This window comes from Arachis hypogaea, chromosome 11 (assembly GCF_003086295.3).
Source record: "Arachis hypogaea cultivar Tifrunner chromosome 11, arahy.Tifrunner.gnm2.J5K5, whole genome shotgun sequence".
Taxonomy (NCBI): Eukaryota; Viridiplantae; Streptophyta; class Magnoliopsida; order Fabales; family Fabaceae; genus Arachis; species Arachis hypogaea.
Genome location: NC_092046.1, coordinates 39074475 through 39085614, shown reverse-complemented (window position 1 = coordinate 39085614; position 11140 = coordinate 39074475).

Below are 11140 nucleotides of genomic sequence, written 5' to 3'. Positions count from 1 at the left end.
TCTTGGGTTTGGACTGGTTACCTAAGAACCATGTTCTGCTCGACTAATCTGCAAAATCGGTGTACTTTATGCCGGAAGATACAGAAGGGCCGGTTGTGTTGAATAGTTATTACTTGAACTCTATGATGGTGAATTGTTTTGGGACCGAATGTCAGGGTATTTTGTTGTTAACTGCGGGTGTTTCGGGTGATGATCAAAGCTTGGAGCAAATTCTGGTTGTGCGTGAGTTTTCGAAGGTGTTTCCCAACGATATCGATGAATTTCCACCTAACCGAGAGGTGGAGTTTGCTTTTGAGTTGGTGCCTGGGGCCGGACCAATCTCGAGCGCTCCTTATAGGATGTCACCGCTAGAAATTGCTGAGCTAAAGTCTCAGTTAGAGGATCTGTTGGATAAGAACTTTATCCGACCAAGTGTTTCTCCGTGGGGCGCGCCAGTGTTACTGGTAAAGAAGAAAGACGGGAGTATGCAGCTCTGTGTAGATTACAAGCAGCTGAACAAGGTCACAATAAAGAATAAGTACCACTGCCGAGGATTGACGATCTCATGGATCAGTTACAAGGAACCGGGATTTTCTCCAAGATCGATTTGCGATCCGGTTATCACCAGATAAGGGTGAGAGGTGAGGACATCCGTAAGACCGTTTTCAGGACTCGCTATGGTCATTACGAGTACACTGTAATGTCTTTTGGGTTGACAAATGCTCCTATAGTGTCTATGGATTATATGAACAGAGTTTTTCGTCTGTTTCTGAATAAATTCGTTGTTGTCTTCATTGATGACATACTGATTTATTCCAAGACTGAAGAGGAGCATGCAGAATACTTGAGGACCATGTTGCAGATACTAAAGAAAAAGAAACTCAATGCAAAACTGTCTAAATGTGAATTCTGGAAGAGTGAGGTGAAGTTTCTGGGTCATGTGGTAAGTAAACAGGGGATAGCTGTAGAACCTTCTAAGGTGGAAGTAGTGATGGAATGGGGACGACCAACCTCAGTAACTGAGATAAGGAATTTTCTGGGCTTGTTTGGCTACTACCGGAGATTTATCAAGGGCTTTTCGCAAAAAGCCTTGCCACTGACAAGGTTAACCCTCAAGGATGCGCCGTTTGTTTGGACTCCTGAGTGTGAGGAGAGCTTCCAAGTGTTGAAGCGAAAGTTGACCACCGCACCTGTGTTGGTGTTACCTGAGCCGAACGAACCATTTGAGGTGTACTGTGATGCCACACTAAAGGGTCTAGGGTGCGTGTTGATGCAGCATCGTAATTTGGTCGCCTATGCCTCATGACAGTTGCGACCTCATGAAATTAACTACCCTACGCATGATTTGGAACTCGCTGCGGTTGTGTTTGCCTTGAAGGTATGGAGGCATTACCTCTATGGGGTTAAGTTATGAGTTTTCTCTGATCACAAGAGCTTAAAATATCTCTTTGATATGAAAGAGCTTAATATGCAGCAGAGGATGTAGATGGAGTTACTGAAGGACTAAGACTTTGAGTTGAATTACCCTCCAGGTAAAGCGAATGTAGTGGCGGATGCATTAAGTCGGAAGTCGTTGTATGCTACTTGGATGATGCTTTGAGAAGAGGAGTTGCTCAAGGCATTCGGGAGTCTGAAGATTGGTGCTCAAGAAGTGTCTGGAACTCTATGTTTGAGTCGATTACAGATCTCAAGTGACTTTAAGTTCGAGCTCCTAAAGGCTCATCAAAACGATGACGTGTTACCGAAGGTGTTGCCAGCTATTGAGCAAGGAAATCAGTGGAGAGTGTCAGAAGATCAGGATGGGCTATGGAGATTCAAGGGTAGGATCATTGTGCCGGATGTTGGGACTTTGTGACAAGATATCTTAAAGGAAACACACAGAAGCGGATTCTCTATTCACCCGGGGAGTACTAAGATGTACCATAATTTAAAGGCGATGTTTTGGTGGCCGGATATGAAAAATGACGTGGCGGAATATGTTTCAAAGTGTTTAACCTGTCAGAAAGTAAAGATCGAACACCAGAGACCTTCCGGGACATTGCAACCTTTAGAAGTTCCGCAATGGAAATGGGAGAGGATTGCGATGGACTTTGTGTCTGGAGTGCCAAGGACTAGGGCCGGTTTTGATGCTGTTTGGGTGATCTACACTCTTGAGGAGTTAGAACGCTTGTACATAAAGGAGATTGTGAGACTTCATGGTGTGTGACCTTGGGTTTTCTACCAGTAAAGAAATTCATAGAAACGGTCGCGTTGTAGATATAGTCTCTAAACCGACAAAAATCCCTTCGTACAAACATTTTAGTTGTCACAAGTAACAAACCCCTTTTAAAATTGATAACTGAGTATTCAAACCTCGGGTCGTCTTCTCAAGGAATTGCAGGGAGGTATGTTCTTATTATTGGTTATGGAAATTGTAAATTTGGGGGGTTGAGAAATTTGGAGCTTGGGCAATGTGCACAGGTATATTTAAATGACAAGTAAAATAAATAAATAACTGTAAAATAAGCTTTTGGCAAGGTATGAAGACTGGAGGTCCTATCCCAGTTATCCTTATCAATTGTAATGAGAATTGGATTTTTCTCCCACTTTATTAACCTCTAACTATGAAGGTAAGTTAAGTGGATGAATTAATTCTTGAAGAATTCCAATTCTTAATCAACAATGAGTTTGATAACTCAAGAGTTACCAATTATTTAACCAAAGCCAAAAGGAAGAAAATGTGTAAGTTAAATTGAAAGCACTTATAAATAGAGCAAAGCAATCTTAAGTCTGAAATACCTCAAAAATATATTGAATAGAAAATCAATCTAAACATAGAGAGTCATAAACAAAAGTGAGAAAATAAATAAAAATAAAGAACCTGGGATTGAGAGTCACTCCTAAAACTAAGAGAAATCCTAAATCCTAATCCTAAGAGAGAGGAGAGAACCTCTCTCTTTAAAAACTACATCTACTCCTAAAATTGTGAATGTGTGAGAGCTTCCTATGAATGAATGCATTCCCCCACTTTATAGCCTCTAATCTGTGTTTTCTGGGGCGCAAACTGGGTCAAAAACAGTCCAGAATTCGCTGGTTGCGAATTCATTTGCGCTAATTTCGGTCACTTGCGACGCGGTCGCATGGATCACGCGGTCGCGTCACCTAGCGTCAGAGGAACTATAGCATATTATATATGAAATCGAAGCTCCAGACGTTATCTTTCCAACACAACTGGAACCGCGTCATTTGGATCTCTGTAGCTAAAGTTATAGCCATTTGAGTGCAGAGAGGTCAGGCTGGACAGCTTAGCAATTTCTCCAACTTCTTGCATTCCTTCCACTTTTGCATGCTTTCTTCCCATCCTCCAAGCCATTCCTGCCTTATAATATCTGAAAACACTTAACACACATATCAAGGCATCTGATGATAATAAGAGAGGATTAATAATAAGCAAATATAAGATCAAAGAAGCATGTTTTCAATCAAAACACATAATTAGGAAGGCAAATGTAAAACCATGCAAATAGTATGAATAAGTGGGTAAAGAGTTGATAAAATCCACTCAATTAAGCACAAGATAAACCATAAAATAGTGGTTTATCTACCTCCCCACACTTAAACATTAGCATGTCCTCATGCTAAGCTCAAGAGAAACTATAAAGATGAAGAGGAATAGCAGGATGTATGAAATGCAACCTATCTATATGAATGCAACTATATGCCAAAAAAAATATTTCTACCTACTTGGTTAAAAGTAAATAAATTCTCCAAGACAAATATGAATCAAATTCCACTAAATTCAAATCATACAGTGAAAATAAATAAACTTGTAAGAAGATAACTCATGAAAGCAGGGAACATAGAATTAAGCACTGAACCCTCACTAGTAGTGTATATCACTCTAATCTCTCAAGTGTATAGGGTAATTCACTCTACTCTTCCCTAATCATGCTTTCTAAACCTTGTTCTTCATCTAACCAATCAACAAAAATTTAGTGTACCAATGCAAAGATCATGAGGTCTTTTTTAAGGTTGTAATGGGGCTAAGGTAAGGGTAAAGGTATATATATGGCTAAGTGAGCTATAAATTGAATCTTTGACTAGCCAAGCTCTCACCTAACATACATACACTCTATATAACTTTAAAATCATACCTAGCTATCCATAATTCCCACTTTTGTATGATTCCCATACTTATGTACCAAATTTTTCTTTTTAATTTATCACATGTGCATTGATTTTTCATTAACTTAACATTGGGATAATTTTGTCCCCTTATTTATTTATCTATATATATATATATATATATATATATATATATATTTCTCTTTTTCTCTTTTTTTTTCTTAACTTATCAATGCACATGGATTTTCTATTATTTTTCTATTTTGGTTTTTCATGAGTAGGTTCCCAAATTCCCAATATTCAAATAAATTAGAAACATGTTACATTCCCTTATCAACCCATGTTCCCAAAGTTTCCCCACACTTATTTGCTACACAATCTCTATCTTAAGCTAACCAAAGATTCAATTGGGATAATTAATTTGTTTTCCGCTTAAGGCTAGTGATGTGGTTATAGAACAAGAGGGGATTAAAAGCTCAAGGGGCTAACAAAGGTGATGTAAAAGGTAGGTTTATTTGGGATAAGTGAGCTAATAACAAATAATGGCCTCAATCATATGCAAGCATGTAAATATACTAAATAATGGACATATAGAATGGAACAAAGCAAAGATTGCAGTTATAGAGAAGAAAACACACAAGAATAAATATTTTATGGTTAAATAATGTAACCATATAAATAAGCTCAACTCTCACAGGTTGTGTGTTCTTTGGCTCAAAAACCATGTTCCACATACAACTTCAAACAAATTTACACATAAAAATTTTAAAATTTTTTTTATTTATTTAAATTAGTGAAAAATTTCAAAAATAGGATCTTAAGAAGAAACTTATTATTTTAACCAAGCAGTAACTAAATGCAAAAATCAAATAAACATGCAAATGCAACAACAAAGAAAATAAAATATTGGTGTTGAGACAGGAAAGTACTAACCCATGGAGATCGGTATTGACCTCCCCACACTTAAAGATTGCACCGTCCTCGGTGCATGCTGAGATGTGCAGGTGGATGGGTTGTTCCAACTGATGCTTTTCTCTAAGGATTGTGCAGATGGACTTGTCTGTCTCCCCATGTAAACGTCTTCCGGTTCTCTTCCTGGTGGCCATCCTGAAAGAAAAAGGGAAGAAAGGTAACCCAATAATAGAGATAAAAAAATAAATGAAGTATGGTTGGGTTAATGCCAAATGAAAAGGGTCTCATTTACATGGTAGCTACAACATGTAAGTGAGAAAACAATAGAAGTACATGGCAAATCAAGAGTGGATAATGAAAGACAATGTAAGTTCGTGGCAATGCAAATGAAGTGCAAGTATTATAAAAGATTGGCATTGGCAGATAATTAATATCATCCCACAGTGTAAAACAAGTTATTAAGCACCAAAGTAATTCAAGAAAAGATGTAACAGTTGAATAAGAACTTTTGAACACCAAAATTAATAAATTTAAAAAAATAAAAATATGCAATGAATGAAAGTATGCAATTAAATAAAATAAAATGAAAGTGAAAAAGAATGAGAAGTAGAAAAAGAAAGTGAGAAAGGAGAGAGAAGGGAGAATTTAGGATTAGAAAAGAAAAGATAAGAAAATTGGCACTAATCTGGATAGGTTGTGCGACGCTGGCGACGCGATCGCGTGGGTGACGCGGACGCGTGGGGCATGTGATCGCGTGACTCGATTTGTGCTAGTGGCGCGAGTGCAGCCTCGCAGTCGCACAACTCTCTGTTCAAAACTCAGTATTGCCAAAATCCTGGGTGACGCGATCGCGTGGGGCATGCGATCGCGTGAGTGGCCATCTTCTTAAAATGACGTGGCCGCGTAGGGAACGCGGTCGCGTGGTAGGGCTTGGGCTACCAGCACGAGTCCAGCCCAACTCCAGCTCAACTTTCGGCCATGCACCCTCTTTACGCCGATTTCAGGTCACGCAGCCGCGTGGGTGACGCGGTCGCGTGGGAGGCCATTATTCCCATATGACGCGGTCGCGTGGGGTGATTTGTGCCATTGGCACACCTCCAGCACTGCTCCTGCGTAACTCTCTGTTCATATTAATATTGTCTCCCATCTCCTTGCGACGCGGACGCGTCGCTGATGCGATCGCGTCGCGTGCTCGCTTTTTTTTTTTTTGTAATCTGAAAAATGCAGAATGCAGTGTTAATATGAATGTGATGCAAAACTCCAGGTTTAATATAACAAAATAAAATAAAATTCAAAAACAAATAAAACTACATAAAAATGAAAAAGGACGATCATACCATGGTGGGTTGTCTCCCACCTAGCACTTTTAGTTAGAGTCCTTAAGTTGGACATTCGGTAGCTCCCTGTTATGGTGGCTTATGCTTGAACTCATCCAGGAATCTTCACCAGTGTTTGTGATTCCAATAACCTCCGGGGTCCCAAACTAGGCATGTAAAACCCTTGAGCAGCTTCAAAAAGATTCTTAGGCTCCCGAGGTGTTGGATGTCAGAACAGATTCCAGGATCCCAAACCTTGCTTTTACACCCATTTTTGTTGGGATCTGTATTTTTCCAGCCGGGTGATAAGTAATTTGAATTCTCACTGCAGCTACCAAATAGCTTCCTAGACCTATTCAGTTGAGCTCTACACCAACCTTTGCGTTTAAACTTAAAGCTTCCAACCATGATGAACCTTGCAGGACAATTCTTACCACTGGCCATCTTCCTCTTACTCTTAATGCCACAAAGAGCTCTAAGTTGACCATCCGTCTCCAGTAGCCCATATTCAAGTGGGATTAGAAAGCTATGGGATATGAATTTTACCCACTTGAATGTTGTGAAGGATGATGGCAACTTAGGGGGAGGGGTTTCCAACAACTTTGGCAAGGTAATTTTAAGCTCCACTCCCTTGTGCTCTTCCTTGACATCTTCTACCTCTTGATCAACCTCTACAAAATCTTCAACCATGATCTGCCTTGGAGGTTGTACGCTCTTCTCAACATCAACATCAAACACCGTGGAAGGAGGCTCTGTGACTGGACTTTCCAATGGAGGTACAGCATCTCTTAAGTCTGCAACCACTTCTTCCTTTTTAATAATTGCTGCTTTGTCCAGTTGTTTAAGTATAAAATCGTACTCATCCTCGATGTTTTTCTTTCTATGACAACTTCTTTCAACTATTCTTTCATCTTCAAGGGTCTCTCCTACCCTTACCCGTAGGACCTCCTCTAGCTCTTTATGAAGTATGGATTCGCGAGATGATTCCTTCTTTCCTGTTCCATATTAATAGCATAATTGGGATCATCTTGCTCTTGGATTGATGGATGTGGGTGCTCTTCCATGGATGGTAGTGATGGGATGGAGAGATTATTCTGTGGTTGACAATGAAGTGCACTAGAGCTTGAGGGTTGATTGTTGAAGGTAATTGGTGGTCTAATTTGGGTGAAGAGAGCTTGTATAGTAGAGTTTAGATCGGCAAGTGCTTTCTCCATGGAGGTTGGGAGTGGATAGGAGGGTTCATTTGGCTCATAAGGTGGTTGGTATGGTGGATGAGGGTTAGGGTCATATGGAGGTGAGTGGTGGAAAGGGACTTGTGAGTTTGGTGGTCCAAAGTTATGTTGAGGAAAGGGTTCATAGGCATATGGTGGTGGTTGTTGATAGTCCATTGGAGGTGGTTGTTGCCATGAGGATTGATCAAGTCCTTGTGGCTCCTCCCATCTTTGATTGTTCCAACCATGGTGCCTGTTCTCATTGTAATTTCTTCTTCCTGTAACATTATTGTAACCAGACTCATAGCCAAAGGGGTGAGAGTTCACAGTAGTAAATAGAAATAAAAAATTAAAAATAAAAATAAAATAAAAAAATAAATTTAAATTAAAAGGTTATTTAAATTTTGAATTTAAAAATTAAATTTTTGAAATTTTGAAATTTGAAATTTGAAAATTTTTAAATTTGAATTTTGAAATTTGATTTTTTGAAATAAGATAAGATAAGATAAAAATTTTAAAAATAAAAATCTTAAATATTTTTTTTTCGAAAAAATTAATTAAAAATATTTTTAAATTTAATGAAGAAAGAGAAAAATAATAAAATGACACCAAATTTCAAATTTTTAGATCAAAATGAAGAAAACAACTAAGAACAGCTTGAAGGTCAAGATGAACGTGAAGAACAACTTGAAGATCAAGATGAACAATAAGAACAAATTTTTGAAATTTTTTTTTTTTAATAACTAAATAAAAACAAATAACCTCTAAACTTAAGAAAAAAGCAAAAATAAAAATAAAAATAAAAAAAACAAGCAAAAATAAAATATTTACAATAACCAATAATAAGGCACACGTTTGCAATTCCCCGGCAACGGCGCCATTTTGACGTTGGGTTTTCTACCAGTAAAGAAATTCATAGAAATGGTCGCGTTGTAGATATAGTCTCTAAACCGACAAAAATCCCTTCGTACAAACGTTTTGGTTGTCACAAGTAACAAACCCCTTTTAAAATTGATAACCGAGTATTCAAACCTCGGGTCGTCTTCTCAAGGAATTGCAGGGAGGTATGTTCTTATTATTGGTTATGGAAATTGTAAATTTGGGGGGTTGAGAAATTTGGAGCTTGGGCAATGTGCACAGGTATATTTAAATGACAAGTAAAATAAATAAATAACTGTAAAATAAGCTTTTGGCAAGGTATGAAGACTGGAGGTCCTATCCCAGTTATCCTTATCAATTGTAATGAGAATTGGATTTTTCTCCCACTTTATTAACCTCTAACTATGAAGGTAAGTTAAGTGGATGAATTAATTCTTGAAGAATTCCAATTCTTAATCAACAATGAGTTTGATAACTCAAGAGTTACCAATTATTTAACCAAAGCCAAAAGGAAGAAAATGTGTAAGTTAAATTGAAAGCACTTATAAATAGAGCAAAGCAATCTTAAGTCTGAAATACCTCAAAAATATATTGAATAGAAAATCAATCTAAACATAGAGAGTCATAAACAAAAGTGAGAAAATAAATAAAAATAAAGAACCTGGGATTGAGAGTCACTCCTAAAACTAAGAGAAATCCTAAATCCTAATCCTAAGAGAGAGGAGAGAACCTCTCTCTTTAAAAACTACATCTACTCCTAAAATTGTGAATGTGTGAGAGCTTCCAATGAATGGATGCATTCCCCCACTTTATAGCCTCTAATATGTGTTTTCTGGGCCGCAAACTGGGTCAAAAACAGTCCAGAATTCGCTGGTTGCGAATTCATTTGCGCTGATTTCCGTCACTTGCGACGCGGCCGCATGGATCACGCAGTCGCGTCGCCTAGCGTCAGGAGAACTATACCATATTATATATCAAATCGAAGCCCCGGACGTTAGCTTTCCAACGCAACTGGAACCGCTCATTTGGACCTCTGAAGCTAAAGTTATAGCCGTTTGAGTGCAGAGAGGTCAGGCTGGACAGCTTAGCAATTTCTCAAACTTCTTGCATTCCTTCCACTTTTGCATGCTTTCTTCACATCCTCCAAGCCATTCCTGCCTTATAATATCTGAAAATACTTAACACACATATCAAGGCATCTCATGGTAATAAGAGAGGATTAATAATAAGCAAATATAAGATCAAAGAAGCATGTTTTTAATCAAAACACATAATTAGGAAGGCAAATGTAAAACCATGCAAATAGTATGAATAAGTGGGTAAAGAGTTGATAAAATCCACTCAATTAAGCACAAGATAAACCATAAAATAGTGGTTTATCAGTGTGCCTACTACTATAATTTCTGATAGTGATCCTCGTTTCACTTCAAGGTTTTGGGGTGCATTTCAGAAGGCTTTTGGAACCCAATTAAGCTTGAGTACGGCTTACCATCCTCAACCAAATGTTCAATCCGAGAAGACGATTCAAACCTTAGAAGATATGTTGAGGGCTTGTGTTCTGGATCAGCCGGCGAGCTGGGCTCGATATATGCCTGATGTGTGGAAAACGATCCAACACGAAACTAACCGGCAAGTGTACCGGGTCGCATCAAGTAATAAAACTCACGTGAGTGAGGTCGATCCCACAGGGATTGAAGGATTGAGCAATTTTAGTTTAGTGGATGACTTAGTCTAGTGAATCAAGAGTTGATTTGAGTGATTTGTAATTTGCAGAATCTAAATTGCATGAAAAGTAAAAGAGAAGAGGGGAAATTGCAGTAAAGGAAAGAGCAGGAAAGTAAATGTGCTGAATCTTAAAGAACAAGAAATTAAATGGCAGAAACTTATAACACAAGAAATGTAAATTGCAGAATCTTAGAGTGCAAGAAATGTAAATGGCTTGAATTATAAAGGGAATTGGGAGTGCAAAAATTAAACAAGGAAAAGTAAATTGCAACAAGAAGAAATGTAAAAGATGGATTCAATTAAACCGGATCTCAAATGAAAATGAAAATAAGCTTGGTGTAGCAACGAAACAAGGAAATTGAAATTGAAAGCTGTAGATCTCAGGACTCAAGAGACTAGATAGCCAAGTCTAGATCTCACTGCCTTCCTAGATCCAGCAAGAACAATTGCAAAGGAAATGAAGAAAAGTAAATTGCAGAAATAGTGGAAGAAGAAGCAATTAACAGAGATGGAAATTCAATTATGCAGAAAATTAAACAAGATCTCAAGGTGAGATTGAAACAGAAGTTCTTCAATTCTCCACCCAAGATCCAAAGCAAGAGAAGTAAAGAGTGCTGAGCAAGAACAAGGAAGAAGAGAGATCAATTCCCCTTCCTAATTCTCTTGAATTAAAAAGAATAACTAAAATTGTAAAGGTGAGCTCTCTCTCTAAGTGTTCTAAGAATTCTAAAGGAAAAGCTCTGGAAAACTTAAATCCTAAGCTATTTATACACTTTCTTCAAATGGTCTTCAAGCCTTGAATTGGGCCTTTGCTCTTGATGGAATTGGGTTGATAAAAGCCTGTGTTGATTGCACTTGGAGTTGGAGAGAAACCCATTGTGAACCGGGACATAAAGCACAAAAGCTTGAGTCAAAGTTTGAGGCAAGCTTTTGCTCAAGATTTTTATATCAACCACCCCCTTTTGCTGATACCCACGTTTGAGCTAAAGTTTGAGGTCAAACTTTTAGCCAAAC